This window comes from Lemur catta, chromosome 18 (genome assembly GCF_020740605.2).
Source record: "Lemur catta isolate mLemCat1 chromosome 18, mLemCat1.pri, whole genome shotgun sequence".
Taxonomy (NCBI): Eukaryota; Metazoa; Chordata; class Mammalia; order Primates; family Lemuridae; genus Lemur; species Lemur catta.
In genome coordinates, this window is record NC_059145.1 from 28,707,530 (window position 1) to 28,723,272 (window position 15,743).

The window sequence follows — 15,743 nt, forward strand, 5'->3', positions numbered from 1 at the left end:
AGAGTGGCCGGCGGGCATGGCTGCTTAGTGGGGTGTTACTGCTCTGAGGAGGAGGTGGGCGCGTACGCTCGGGGCGCGGGGAGGGTGGTCCGAAACGGTTGCTAAGATCCCTGGGGGAAATCTGTTTAGTGGTAGCTCAGTTGCAAGGCCTTTTCAAGTGAGACGTGCATATTTTAAAAGGGATTCTGAGAGGGAAGCTGGTTTCTTAGAAGCTGGAATGTCCCAATGAGAGTGTAGAATCGAAAACCTGCAAAGTAATCCGAAGTGCTTGAATGAAATTTTACAGTTTATTTAACGAACGCGTGTGGAGCAGCTTCGAAGTGCTTCGCCCAGGGCGTCCCATACCGAGCAGAGCTTGCCCACTCCTAGTTCGCAACCCCCGCGGGAGCAACATTCATTCAGCATGTCTTGGGTTTCTGTGTGGTATCAGTCCTTGTATTTATGTGCATTACCTTCTTGAATCCCTGCAAAACCCTATGAGATAGCTACCATTATCCTCATTTGACCAAGTAAACAAGCTTGATTGTTAGTCTAGCACACTTAGTAATAATCCCTCAGTGCTGTAAAAGTGCATTCGTCAACGTCATTTTTATTCCTTGAAACAAATGAAGTACGCCGTAGCATTAGTCCTCTAATTTGCAGAGGAAAAAACTGAGGTTCAGGAGAGGTAACGTTGTTTTGTTCGTAAAAGTTACTCTGCAGGTAAGTAGCGGGCAAAGAGCTGGGACACCAATCCAGGTGTTTTTTATTTTCTCCTGAAGTATCTACATAAAATTTAGCTCCTGCTTCAGGGACTATTGCATTTTATGTTTCCTTTATTTGGAAAGCCCCTCCCCCAGACACTTACATAGGCTCAGTTCCTCAATCTTTCCTTTTTTGTTTTTTACCTATCTACTCATAATGGTTAAGTTCTTCAATCTTTCAATGCTGCTTCCTCACAGAAGTAGTCCCTGAACCCCCAATATTAGATCCCCACCTCCTGGCTCCCTATCTGCCTCCTACTCTTTTCTCCGTAAGACAGTAACATTCCATATATTATATAATCACTTGTTCATTTGTTTACCAGTGTACCTACCATTAGAATTTGATGTATGTTCCTAAGAACAGATATTTTTGTCTCTTTGATTTTCAGCTGTGTCCTTAGTAACTAGAACTGCTTGACATATAGGTGCCCCGTAAATATTTTTGAATGAATGGATGAAATAATTCCCCCCCATTGAAATGCCATTATAATTTCAGGGAGCTCTGTTCAGGTGATTGGAACTTTGATTTCACTGTTTCACCCCCTTACCACTTAGTACAGATGAAATATGACCCTTGAATGGTCCTGTGTTCTATGAATGAAATAGAGCTTTTGTGTGGTTACAAGAATTCTTGTTTATTTTTTAATGTAAATTTACAAATAAGGATTTTTCTTAAGTTGGTAATGGGTTGCATGAAATAGAGAACTGAGACACTGTACATTACAGCATTTGTATGTTGCTTAAGACAAACTTTCCTGACCTCTTGCTTTGTGTAATTTTGCATAGTGACACGGTTGGGACAAATCCAACTTTCAACTTTGAGCCTAGCTTTTTTAGGTCATTGTCTGCCTTAGCTGTGAACCAAGGAATACCTTGGAAATTCTCTTGCAGTTATTAGGAGAACAGTAACCAGAAATGTATCACACGTAGAAGTTATGTAGATATACTTTGATAATTTGTAGCATCTGATAAAAGTGCTTGCTCTTTACTTAAAGATCTGCTGTGACAGCTGCCCTTTTCATGACATAGCCCACAGTTGATCCTTTCTGTAAGATACCTGGCTGATTAGGGAAACTCTCTGGCAACTGCTTCTGTATTTACCAGGTAAATTTGGGTACCTTCTGGAGTGAGGTATTCACGGCCTGCCATGCAAATTACTACAACCTACTAAACAACACCCAACCCATAATGGGACATTCTGTAAATGTGTAGTGAAGTTAATGTTTCCTAACCCTTGGAGTAGTTCTGTGGACCAGCTTGTTATAATTGTTCCCTTAGCCTCATATAATCTTCTGTAATTGTTCCCTTAGCCTCATATAATCTTCTGTAATTGTTCCCTTAGCTTCATTATGTAGAAATCGTGTCATTTAGTCATAAATTCTATAAAGATGTATGTATTAAAACATCTGTAAGATGTAGTCTGCCCTTAAGAGCCTAGAATCTGGTTGGGCTTTTCAGATATACACAAAAAGCTAGAGGATGATGCTGACAACATAAAAATGGCTTTTATTGAGTGCTCATTCTGCACCAGGTACTTTGTATGAATTACCTTATCTAATCCTCATAAAAACCCTATGAGGGCCTGGCATGGTGGCTCACGCCTGTAATCCTAGCACTCTGGGAGGCCGAGGCGGGTGGATCGCTCAAGGTCAGGAGTTAGAGACCAGCCTGAGCAAGAGCGAGACCCTGTCTCTACTAAAAAAATAAAAATAAATTATCTGACCAACTAAAATATATATAGCAAAAATTAGCCAGGCATGGTGGCACATGCCTGTAGTCCCAGCTACCCGAGAGGCTGAGGCAATAGGATCGCTGAAGCCGAGGAGTTTGAGGTTGCTGTGAGCTAGGTTGATGCCACAGCACTCACTCTAGCCCGGGCAACAAACTGAGACTCTGTCTCAAAAACAAAAAAACAAAAAAAAAAAACCCTATGAGCAAGGGTGCTGAACTCCCCACCCATAGAAAATTGAAGCTTAGAGTAATGATTTACTTAAGATCACACTGCCAGTAAATGAACTCCAGCCTGTTTGATGTTAGTATTCTAAATGTTCTGAATGTTGTCTTGAGAATGTGTAGTTAGAAAGTATCATGCAGAGTATGAGGATGCTAGAGAAGGAAGGAGAGAGCACTGTGAACTGGAATAGTATAAACAGCATTTGGGAAGGTAAAGTGGACTTAGGAAAAATGGGCGAGATTTGGAAGTCTGATTTTGTGATTGTGTGTCAGGTGGCAGGACGGAGTGGTGTGGAGTGCGCTAAGTGAAGGAAGCAGATGCATGTAATGTGTGCGTGAGAGTACATCTGGTGTGAGGCCCTGGAGAAGAGAAACTTTGAGAAGAATGTTTTCTCATTTTCCCCAATTTTGAAGATTTCATTTCTAGTGACAGAAAATTTGAAAATGAAGGTTTGACAGTACTAAGGAGAAGGAATTATTGGAGAAGGTGAGACAGGCCAGGAGAGAACAGAAATGAGAACAGACAAGGCTTGAGGATGAAAAAGGAAGGACAAGCTTTAAAGAATGGGAGATAATTGAAAGAATTGCAGAATCCTTGACTATTTTAAAGGTCCCAAATTACTAACAGTAAATTCTGTTATAGTTTATATAGAGGCCATCTTTTTAGACCCTCTTTGAGTTTACTTTGGGTAGACAAGTACTAAGAAAATAAAGAACTTAGGACTAAAATGGAGTTAGTTTTTCTTCCTATTTCAGGAAATCCTGGATGAAATTTGTTAAAGTGGGTCCAATTGCCTATATGTCTGCTTTTCTTCACTTTGAAGTAAAATCATTAGAATTTTACCTTGTTTCATACTTGACTGTCTATTTTATTATGATAAAATATTCTCAATTCAAAATGTAACTGAAATGCTTTAAATTGGTCCTTGATGGATTTTGACCAGAGAGAATTTATAACCAGATACCTCTTTAGGAGCTTTTGTTAGTGAACTAGCTATCAGTCTAGGTCCAATCAGATAAAACACTGCAATAGAGAAATCATTATCACAGCTGGTGTCTATGTTGTAGCTATTCTTGGCTGAGAGAACAAGGTCTTGCTGATAAAACTCTGCTCAATCCCAGAGATTTCCAGTGAGAATTTGCATATGCCTCGTCCTTCCTTGAAAGAGCAAATTATAAACCTCACTGGTTCTAAAATTCACTTGAGAAAGCATTAAAATTTTTAAATTGAATGCACACATGATAATTCTTAGGAAATCTTTTATTTTTTTATGTTTTTATTTTTTTTAATTTCAGCTTACGGGAGTACAAAAATTTAGGTTATGTATATTGCCCATGCCCCACCCCCAAGTCAGAGCTTCAAGCGTGTCCATTCCCCAGACGGTGTGCATCGCACTCATTATGTAGGTATACACCCATCCCCTCCCCCCACCCTCCACATCTGTCCCACACCCTATTGGTGTTATTCCCAAATGTGCACTTAGGTGATAATCAAGGAAACCAATTTGCTGGTGAGTACATGTGGTGCTTCTTTTTCCATTCTTGGGATACTTCACTTAGTAGAATGGGTTCCAGCTCTCTCCAGGAGAACAAGAGAGATTCTATATCACCGTTATTTCTTATAGGTGAGTAATATTCCATGGTATACATATACCACATTTTACTAATCCACTTATGTATTGATGGGCATTTGGGTTGTTTCCACATCTTTGCAATTGTGAATTGTGCTGCTATAAACATTCAGGTGCAGATGTCTTTTTTATAGAATGTCTTCTGTTCTTTTGGGTAGATGCCCAATAATGGTATTGCTGGATCGAATGGTAGGTCTACTTGTATCTATTTAAGGTATGTCCATATTGCTTTCCACAGGGGTTGCACTAGTTTGCAGTCCCACCAGCAGTGTATGAGTGTTCCTGTCTCTCCGCATCCATGCCAACCTTTGTTGTTATGGGACTTTTTGATAAAGGCCATTCTCACTGGAGTTAAGTGATATCTCATTGTAGTTTTGGTTTGCATTTCCCTGATGATTAGAGATGTTGAGCATTTTTTCATATGTTTGTTGGCCATTCTTCTATCTTCTTTCGAAAAATTTCTATTCATGTCCTTTGCCAACTTTTTGATAGGGTTGTTTGATTTTTTCTTGCTGATTTTCCTGAGTTCTAAATAGATTCTAGTAATCAGTCCTTTATCTGATGTGTAGTGTGCGAAAATTTTTTCCCATTGTGTAGGTTGTCTGTTTGCTCTTGTGACTGTTTCCTTGGCTGTGCAGAAGCTTTTTAATTTAATCAGATCCCATTTATTTATTTTTGTTGTTGCTGTGATTGCCTTTGGGGTCTTCTTCATAAATTCTTTGCCTAGGCCAATGTTTATAAGAGTCTTTCCCACATTTTCTTCTAGAATTCTAATAGTTTCACACCTAAGGTTTAAGTCTGTTATCCACTGTGATTTGATTTTTGTGAGAGGTGAAAGGTGTGGGTCCTGTTTCAGTCTTGTACATGTGGCTATCCAGTTTTCCCAGCACCATTTATTGAATAAGGATTCTTTTCCCCCAAGTATGTTTTTGTCTGCTTTGTCAAAGATTAGATGGCTATATGAGGATGGTTTTATATCTGCATTCTCTATTCTGTTCCACTGGTCTGTGTCCCTTGCTCTGTCATCTGAGATAGAGTGCAGTGGCATGATCATAGCTCATTGCAACTTCAAACTCATGGCTCAAGTAATCCTCCCACCTTAGCCTCCTAAGTAGCTGGGACTACACACATGTACCACCACACCCAGCTAATTTAAGAATAATTTTTTTGTAAAGATGGGGTCTTGCTATGTTGCCCCAGCTGGTCTTGAACTCCTGGGCTCAAGTGATCCTCTGGCCTCGGCCTCCCAAAAGGCTTGGATTATAGCCATGAGCCATTGTGCCCAGCCAGGAAATCATTTTTGTGTTATATTGGTTATGTTGTAGAAGCAGATGGAAAGCTTCCCTTCTACCCTCTTTGAAGGTGCAGCTGAAATGACTAACAATAGATTAGTAGGAGAAAAAGGCATACAGATTTATTTAATGTGTATAAACATGGGAGCCATATAAAATATGAGACTCAAAGAGGGGCCTGATGGTTGAGGCTTAAATACCCTCCTCATAAGGAAGAGAGAAATGAGGGGGGGTCTGTAGGCAATTTTTAGAAGGATAGTAAATGATTTTAGGGACAATGAATGGACCTGGGAGACAGAAATATTAGCTTGTAAATGATTCTCTTTGGAATTTGGATGAGCCCATAAGGCAGAACAAAGTCCCTCCAGCTGTGGTTACATTCCTTAGTCTTCGTTCCTGGGATAGGTAATGAAATTTCAGGGAAGGGGTGGAAGGCAATTGTGTTCTGTGGTGGGTCAGGTCTTAAGGCAGCTAAGGGAACATTAGAGTAAAATTTCACCCTGTGCTGGGAGTGGGAGGAGGGGAGGACAGGAGAGGAAAGGTCAGGAAGTCCTAGATTCTGAGGCAGCTTCTAAGGCCTTTCTATTTTAGTTCAAAGTGCTCAGCACCCCAAAGTGCCTTGTTTTGGGGGGTGTTTTTTTTCTGAGACCCAACAGTATGTACAGCAAATATGCATGCAGATGCTCCCTCCCTAGCTTACAATGTGGTTACCTCTCAATAAACCCATTGCAGGTCAAAAATACCATAAGTCAAAAATGCATTTAATACCCCCAAAACACATTGTAAAGTCGAGATATCATAAGTGGAGCTTTTGTAAGTTGGGGACCATGAGTACTTTTCACTTCCCAAATTTCAGTAATGTAAAGGTCACACAAACCTTTTGTCTTAAATGGACACCCTTCCAGCTGTTGCATAATGTATAAAAGCCTTTTTTTTTTTTTTTTGCAATCCTGTCTCCTTTGTTTTCCAATGTCCCTCAATACTTTCACTAGTCACTGTTTAACCCAGCCTTTTCTTGAAGTAGGCATTTTTCCTGCCTGTTTCTTTTTTTTCACGATGTTTTTTCCCTTTGCTCTTATAATCTTGTAAAAACTTTATCATTAGTCCACTATTGAGTAAGCAATTAAGAACCTTTTAAAATGCATATTTGACTACAGTTCTTGGTAAGCATTGTAGTCCACCATTCCCCATCTTTTTGTAAAGCTCTGCAATTGTGTTTATTGAAAACATTCAAAGCTCTTTGCACCAGCCAGTTTTTCTTCATTATTGTTTGCTGTGTGCATCCACTTGAAAACTTTCATATAATTTCCTTTGAAAGAACAAGGGTTGCAGTTTTAGTGGATTGCAACTTCTTTGTTTCAGGATCTAATGATGTGTAAAAATATTGTCAGAAAAAGCTGTTGTGGCTTAATGCATTTGGGACAGTTAAAAATAAAAACACTGATACCCTTTATTTACGTGAGAACAGCATGAAGAAAATGTTTTACCTAATTTTTCGAACACTTTGTGTGAATAGATTTCTTTTGTTAGGCATCAAGTCATTTTCAAATCTGATTTTAAGTATCCCTTTTTTATTTCTTTTCACTTTCTTACATTGAAAGACTAAGTATACTGTTGGTTTATTTTTACAAACTCTGTCCTCACATTGGGATAGGAATGCCGCTTTTAACATAAGAATATTACAAAGTTTAATTAGTTAAATATACACTTGGGATTTAGCTAATTGTCATAATCATATTTTTCAGATATAAAAAATGAAATAGAATATCTTTTTATTTGGGTCTGCTTTTCTTGGACTGAAAAAAAAAAATTATAGGCCCTGAAATAGACTGTAAATTAACTCGAACTTATTAATGTTATTTCCCTAAGTCCAAATGTGTATTAAGTTGTTCCTTGGCTTGTTTAAATGATAAAAAAATCGTGTTTAAATAAGTTTAAATGCAAGTCTCAATCTTTAGTCAACTTCTAATACGTGCAGCAGGTGGAAATGTTAACAGTAAATTGAAAAATTAGATAAATAAGATTAGCCTTTTGCAGTTTTGTTATCTGATATTTGTTTGATATGAAATAGGGATTAAACATGTTGGCTTATATGGCCTAAAATTTTGAAGAGGAGTAGTAGAAGGGGAAAGAAATGAATTCATTTTAACTCTAGATGGCAGTTAAACACAACTAACAAAGATTAACTTTTTTGAAATACAGAAACACAAAAATAGGAAAACATACATATACACACATTCTGTTTTACTATCCAGTTAATTATATTCTCAAAATGATGTCTGGGATTGATACTACTAAACAAACATGTACAAAATGTAATTATACACAAGTGAAATAAATAGTGGAGGCCTGTAATTGCAAGATTTTTTTCAGCTGGTAATATGGCATACACCCATGCAATGGTTTATTTTGCTTGTATTTTATTTTGACTCTTTTAGTAACATTTAGTTCAGTGCAATTTCATTTTATGTGCAATTATTTACCAATATCAGTTCAAACCATATGCCATTGGGGAAACTATTAAACAGTTAATGTTTTGAAATGTTTAAATAGAAGCAAAGCCTATTTTCATGAAGAAGTATGTCTCGTAAAAGTCCACTCAAATCTGGCATAGGTATCCATACATGTGGATTTGAGATTGCATTTTACTTTCCTTTGCATTTAAAACTATATTTTTACATATATATTTAATTCATAATGTTAGCTTGTTGCTTTCTGGGGTACTAAAATTATGTTTCTGATAGTATTTATAAGGGAAAGGAAAAGCTTGTCAGATCATACTTTGTTCCCATCCTGTGGTCACAGCTGCCTGAGTCTACTGTCATTTCTGTAAACTTGTAGAGTGTTACTGACTCTTGTTTATGATTACAGTACATTGGCATGGTATCTAGCAAATAGTATAAAAATAACTTAAAGTAGAGCTAAAGAGTCTCATCTGACCTGTCAGATGGCTTAGAAAGGGAAAGGATGTGATTGATATATATATATATATTTTTTTTTTTTGGTAGAGATGAGGTCTCACTATGTTGCCCAAGCTGGTCTTGAACTCCTGGCCTCTAGGGCTCCTCCTGCCTCAGCCTCCCTAAATTCTAGGATTACAGGTGTGAGCCATGGCACCCAGCTGTGGGATGTGATATTTATTTATTTTGGAGCAAGAGTCTCCCTCTGTCACCCCTCCTACAGTACAATGGCATCATTATAGGTCACTGCAACCTCAAATTCCTGGGCTCAAGTGATCCTCCTGCCTCAGCCTCCTAAATCGCTGGGATTACAGTCAAGTAGCCGGGACTACAGGCATGTACCACCAATCCTGGCTAATTTTTTCTATTTTTAGTAGACACGGGGTCTTGCTCTTGCTCAGGCTGGTCTCGAACTCCTGAGCTTAAGCGATCCTCTTGCCTCGGCCTCCCAGAGTGCTAGGATTACAGGCGTGAGCCACTGAGCCAGCCTAGGTTGTGATATCTTTTTAAAAATTTTTATTGCAGATTTTATATGAAATAACTAAATCCTTTTAAGAGGATTTATTTGATTTGGTTATCACTTCCTATATTTAGCAATATATGCCCTGTGTTTCTTTCTAAATAGTGGATTATATTGCATAGACAGCAGCTTATGCCTGGGGCAAAGGGCCTTGATGCCTGCTCTAGTAAGCCTTATGAAATTGTTGTAAGGAATGCTGCTGTCGGGCACACAAAGGTGTGGAGGTGCAGGTCAGCTTATTGGAATGTGGGACACCTCAGATCTTGGAATCATCATTTGCCTTTGGGGTTGGTTGTAGAATAAATGTTCAATCGAGTCTCCAACAGATGTGATGATGTTATATAGAGTGCCTGTGCCTTTAGAATTATTTCCCCAGACTCCAAACTCCTAATAGCAGGTATTGGTTCATAATAGGTTCTTGACAAAATGCCTTTTGAATATATTAAGTTGGCAAAAGGGTAAATGCTTTGTTTCTTTTCTTTTTAAACCAACATGAAAACAGTCCCATGTTACTCAAAAACTGAAGTAAAAGAATTTATCCATTTATTGTAGGCAAGTTTCTACTAGGATTTTATAACACTGAATAGAACTTCTGCTAACCTCCAAGATTGGTGCCTTGAGAGAATAAAAGGTGCCAGAGTAGCTTCTTTTTTCAGGTTAAGACAGAGACCTGAAATTTCATGTGAAATTATCTTATTTTTTAGTGTTAGCAACTAATTCAAATAAAAAACTACAAAGCAAAAAACATTTCAAACATCCCAGAAGACTGTTTGAACCTTTAATGTATAGCACCCTCATTTTTAAACTAATTTTTAAAATAATATATACTGCAAATTTGAAGGCATAAAATCTTTGAATTATGATTGTAATCCAGTTATACTTCTTTGAAGTTACACTTTAATCTTAAAATCAGATTTTGGACTCTTTCTAAAAGTCTTCAATTTCATATCCACCGTCAGTGTTTTGAGTGATACCTACGGATACCTGATCCTGTCCTTTGCATTTTGATTCTTCCTTATTTCATTCTCAAAGAATAAGTTTTGGGATTACCTTGCTATAGGTATTGTGTGCTACCTACCTGGGTCCAAAAACCCAAGTACTGATGAAATGTGTGATAGCTTCATCTTTAGTTTTCTTTCTTCTACTTTTCCCCCCTTTTACGGTGTTCTCTACAGTTATAGTGATTTTTTAAAAAACATAATCAGGGCATGTAACTCCCCTCCTTAAACCTTGTGGTGGCTTTCCATTGCCCATTTGAAGAACTTTTCACTTGGTGTTCCCTTTGCCTGGCACATTTTCAAGAGAGATTTAGGTGTTTTTCACAGGTCACTCCCTGAGAGTGGTCTTTCCTGCCCACCCTGTCCCAAATCACTTTATCATCTTCTGTCTTCTTACCTTACTTTGTTATTTTTTTTTTCCAATAATAGTTAGCTCTATTCATAAGTCTTTGCTTTGTCTTTCCTCCGACAGGCGTGTACATTTCATGAGGGCAGGAACCTTGTGCATCTATCTGACTGCTGTTTCCTCAATATCTAGAACAGGGCCTACCCCTATTCTACTTATCAGAATTGCAAAGTAAATGAATAAATAAAGTCCAGGTAGCTACTCTGACATTCAGTGGTAGAGGAAGGATCTGAAGTTTGGAAAGGACAATAGAAGCATGCTGCAAAGACATTACAGGTTATGATGCAGGTACCTGAATGCTGTATATTTGACAGATTTGCTCATTATGGGACCCATCACCCACTAGCTTTTTTTCAATTTTAGAAATTTGACTTTCTATATTTTATGGTAGAATTTAAAAATGGTATGTTAAACATACTTTGTAGAACTACATTCACATAGATGACTTACTAAGTTCATGAAGTGTGATTTTTTTTCATGTGGACTACTGTAAACGGAATTTATTAGAAAGTTACCCTTTTTGAATCAACAATATAATGTTAACATTTGAAGGTCACAATAAAATCCTAGGGATGTGTTTTGAATGATATCAATCAATGACAGACTGCATATACAATGGTGGTCCCGTAAGATTACAATACCATATTTTTACTGTACCTTTTCTATGTTTAGATATGTTAAGATATACAAATACCATTACCATCGTATTACAGTTGCCTACAGTATTCAGTACAGTAGCATGCTGTACAGGTTCCTAGCCTAGGAACAATAGGCTGTACCATATAGCCTAGGTATGTAATATAGTCTATACCATCTAGGTTTGTGTAAGTACACCCTGTGATGTTTGCACAAGGACAAAATCACCTACAGATGCATTTCTCAGAAGGTATCCATATCATTAAATGATGTATGACTGTACTTTGAATTATTATCTGATAACTAAGGATTCAGAAAAATAAGATTAAATAATTATTAGTATGGTATTTGCTTTGCTTTGTATATCCTTAGTTAGGGGTAAGTACTTTGTAGAGAAAGAATTCACAGTACATGCAGCATAGAAAATGTTATATAGGTAAAAGATTTCAGTATTGTTGAAAGATTCTCTTGAGTAGTTTTTATTTGTTTTGCATGTGAACTTTTTATCCATTAGTGTGAGACATGTTTTCTAAAAAAGATGATTTAAGAGTGTGACCATGGAACATTCGTTTATTTCATATGCCCAAAATATTATTTGTTTCCCAAAGCTATATAATTTTATGGTTCAAATTAATTTCTAACAGCTGTGAATGCTTCTGAATTCCTTTTAAGTTCACCATTTTTTTCTCATTGATAGTTTTAGGTATAGTCTGTTGAGAGTACTTATGCGATTTAATGGAAAGGACTGAGAAAAAAATTAGTTTATAAAAATTTACTTCTCTGTCAACTTTGCTCTATGTGGATATATCCATATAAAATTTCTACTTGATTGGGTAAGGATAGAGCATGTACAGAAAAATAAATATAAAAGTAGTAAACTTATCTTCCTATCCCAGACATAATAGAAATAACCCAGTTTATGCTGTAAATAGACCTAAGAAGTTTAACTTTTACAATTGAAATGCGTTGGAACCTGGCACTGATATTTGCTAGAGAGGCTGCATGTCCAAATGGACATATTGCCGAAAGAGAACCTGTGGATTCTAGCTCTTGATTTGCTACTTAAGAACTCAGTTTCATCACTGGTAAGAAAGGGAAAATATTACCTTCTTTCAAGATACTTATGAGGGCCAAATGAGATAATGCATATGAAAGTGCTTTTAGAATCTAATAGCACTATAAAATGTAAGGTGTCCATTTTAGAGTGGCATTAACAGTAGAGTAGATCTATTTTATTAGACTATATCACACATAGTCTTATTACTAAGATGGTATAAAAACCTTATAAATTATTTAACTTAGAATGTGGATGTATCTCATGGACTCGGTTTTCCTTGGTAGCAAGACTCTGGTGTATTTTAGTCCTAATTATTCTATGAATATCCAGTCTATATCTTTAGAAAGATAATATTTTCTCTCATCTTTATAGTAACATTAGCTGAAAAGACTGATAATACATTCTAAAGCTTATTTAGCATGTGAATAAAGGTATTTATACATTTATTTAACATGCAAATAAAGGTGAATTGTTGATAGTAAATCTTACAGTAGTATCCTTAACTTTACATTTTTTATTGGACTTTGTGAACATTAGTCTTTCCCGTGTCTTTTAGACTAAAAATTACTGAGTATTCATTTTTTCATCCTAGAACTTACAAAACTGAATTCTTAAAAATCACTGATAAGTAAATAATCTAAACTTAATTTAAAACATTTTTAAACTCACGGAACAAAGTTTCCCAGGACAGTAGAGTTAACAAATGTATTGGATTTGGAGGTATTTTTTGACAGCACAGAATTATAATACTATTTAATCTCCAGATATATGAAACAGATTCCATTGCTTTTGACTTACTGTTTAAAAGAGAGCTGTAATATTTGTATTTAAATTTTGCAGTTATTTTTATGGGCACTTTTAAGTAAAGTGAGCCTTATCTAAAGCTATACAAGAAAATTTGGGTCTATGTCTGAGGAGCGATATGTTTTCAAGGAAAATATATGAGAAAACTGTACTGACTCAAACTAATAGTCTATTTTATAGTCTTTCTTTGACAATAACATCAATGATACGCCTGCAGCTTCAATGGCTCTTATCTTCAGGCAAAGTAAAGTCCAAACTCTTTAGGTTGATATTCAAGGTCTGTCATGGTATAAACGTCACCTTATTTTTCTAAGTTCCTCTCATTTATTAAGGTGAAAATTTCTTTTATGCAAGGCTTTCTCCAGCATTCACAGAAACAGAACGTCCTTCATTGCCTATTTGGTCACTCAATATTTATCTATCTTTTAATGTTCAGCTGAAGTCTCGTATCCTTTTTGAAGCTTTTCCTCTGAAATTCCGTGGTACTTATTTATGTTGATAATACTAATCTATTTGGGACCTAACAATAAACAGTCATGTATTGTTATTTATCTTTTCAGATCTGTATATATATAGTGTGTGTATATGTTTGTATAGAGACTATATGTTACATTGTTTCTGTCTTCTACAGGTCTTAGAATATGTACAGACAGGCATATGAAATGTGTTCATTAATTGTTAAAATGGTTGCGATAGTTACCTTCTTTAGTATTGTACTTTTTTTTTAATTTTTTTTTTATTTCAGCATATTGTGGGGGTACAAAAATTTAGGTTACGCATATTGCCCTTGCCCCCCTGCCCCCCCATCAGAGTTTCAAGCGTGTCTGTCTCCTAGATGGTGTGCATCGCACTCATTATGTATGTATACACCTAAGTATTGTACTTCTTGGCTGGAAGGCTGGCTTAACATTTAAAGATGGGCCGACCCCAGTTGCCTCCTAGAAACTAGGGCATAGACTCTCTTAGTATAAGAGTACTCTCTCTGCAAACCAATACTCTAATTTTGGAAAAACTCTGACAAAACAAAAATGTTTAAAAGATCATTTAGGAAAATGAACAATATTTAGTGATTAATTTATTTATACAGCTCTCAGTTATTGAAAGCCCTCACCTCACATAGTCATAATTGAGAGACCATCGTCTTGTCAGCTTATTATGTTAAAGGGACACCACCCACCAGGGCTTTTTTGATGTGTTGGCCATTTTATCTCTTAGTGTGGGTTTCTCCTCACAGGGTCAGACGAATCTCATGTTCTCATTCGTCACCTGTTACCTTTAGCTTCTCAGAGATAACTCCTGCTTAACACAATGAAGAACAGACTTGGGATAAGTTGTCACAGCAAGAGCACAAGAACCAAGTAATTCGTCTTACTAGTAAAAGTTAGAGGTTAACTAGTCAGAAGCATTTTCAAGGAGAAAGTCATCATCTGAACGGTGAATAGGAGTGAAGGGGAGGGCATTCTTAGGAATGCTTAGGGGTGCCACAGGGGTAAATTCTTAGGGGTGTGACGGGGTAAATGTCTAAGGGTAGGAATGAAGCAGAGAGTTTGTGAATCAGTGCATATATTGGACTTGGCTCGAACAGGGGTGTGAGTTGAAGAGGAAATATAAAGTTAGATAAATGGTAGTAGTAAAGGGAAGAATGGTATCTTTTTTTTTATTTCTGCTTATTAGAGGGATACAAAAGTTTAGGTTATGTATATCGCCCAAAATGGTATCTTTAAAGACGAGTTGACATTTGCAGGAAGAGAGAACTATTAAGTGTTCTAAGGAAGATTGACAAGATTAAATTAGTTGATTTTTAAGGGAGATTAAATTAACAGAACTTTGTAGTTGCATTCCTTAAAAATATTTTCCAAATATTAATACATCCATTAAACATACTGGCTTTTGTCCCTTTTGCTCCATATCTCATGTGGCTTGCACATAGCCTGTGTGATGCAAAATTAGCAATGTGCATTGATTTCTTCAGATTCTCTGCCAGAGTGTGGTTTTTTGAAGACATACTGGTTATTCCTCAATAGCAGATACAACCTCATCTTTTTAATTTATTTCTATACCTGTATAATGTGGATGTGAATATAGTTTTCTGACTTCATTTGGACTTTATTAACAAAGAAACGTAATCTTAATGGTGTAAGTATAATAATACAGTGTTCTCTCTGCTAATTCTAGCTCAGTAATAGGGCTTATACTGATCCCTTAAGCTTTTCCCTAAACAAACACATATATGACTCCTACTTAGGCTATCATTAAATCATGTTTGTGGAACATTACCTGGAAAAACATACTTACACAAGTATTGACTTTCATTTGGAAAATAAAAATAGTAAGAATATGGCTGTAAATAGAAAATATTTTTCACTCTTTCACATAAATCATTTTAGAAGAATAACCTCTTGCTCACTGGATATAAAATTCTAAGTTGACAGGGTTTTTTTCTTTAAACACGTTAAATGTCACTGTTGCCTTCTGGCTTGCATGGTTTATGAGAAGCGTCTCCTGTAGTTCTTATCTTCTTTCCTTTGTGTAATATATTTTTTAAAATCTCTCTGGTTGCCTTCAAGATTTTTTGTCTTTGATTTCCAGCAGTTTGAATATGATATGCCTAGGTGTGATTTTTGGTGAGGGGAAGGGAGTCATCCTGCTTGGTGTTCTCTCATCTGCTTGGATCTGTGGTTTGGTGTCACTAATATTGGAAAATCTAGACCATTATTTCCTCAAGTATTTCTTCCACCTCTTT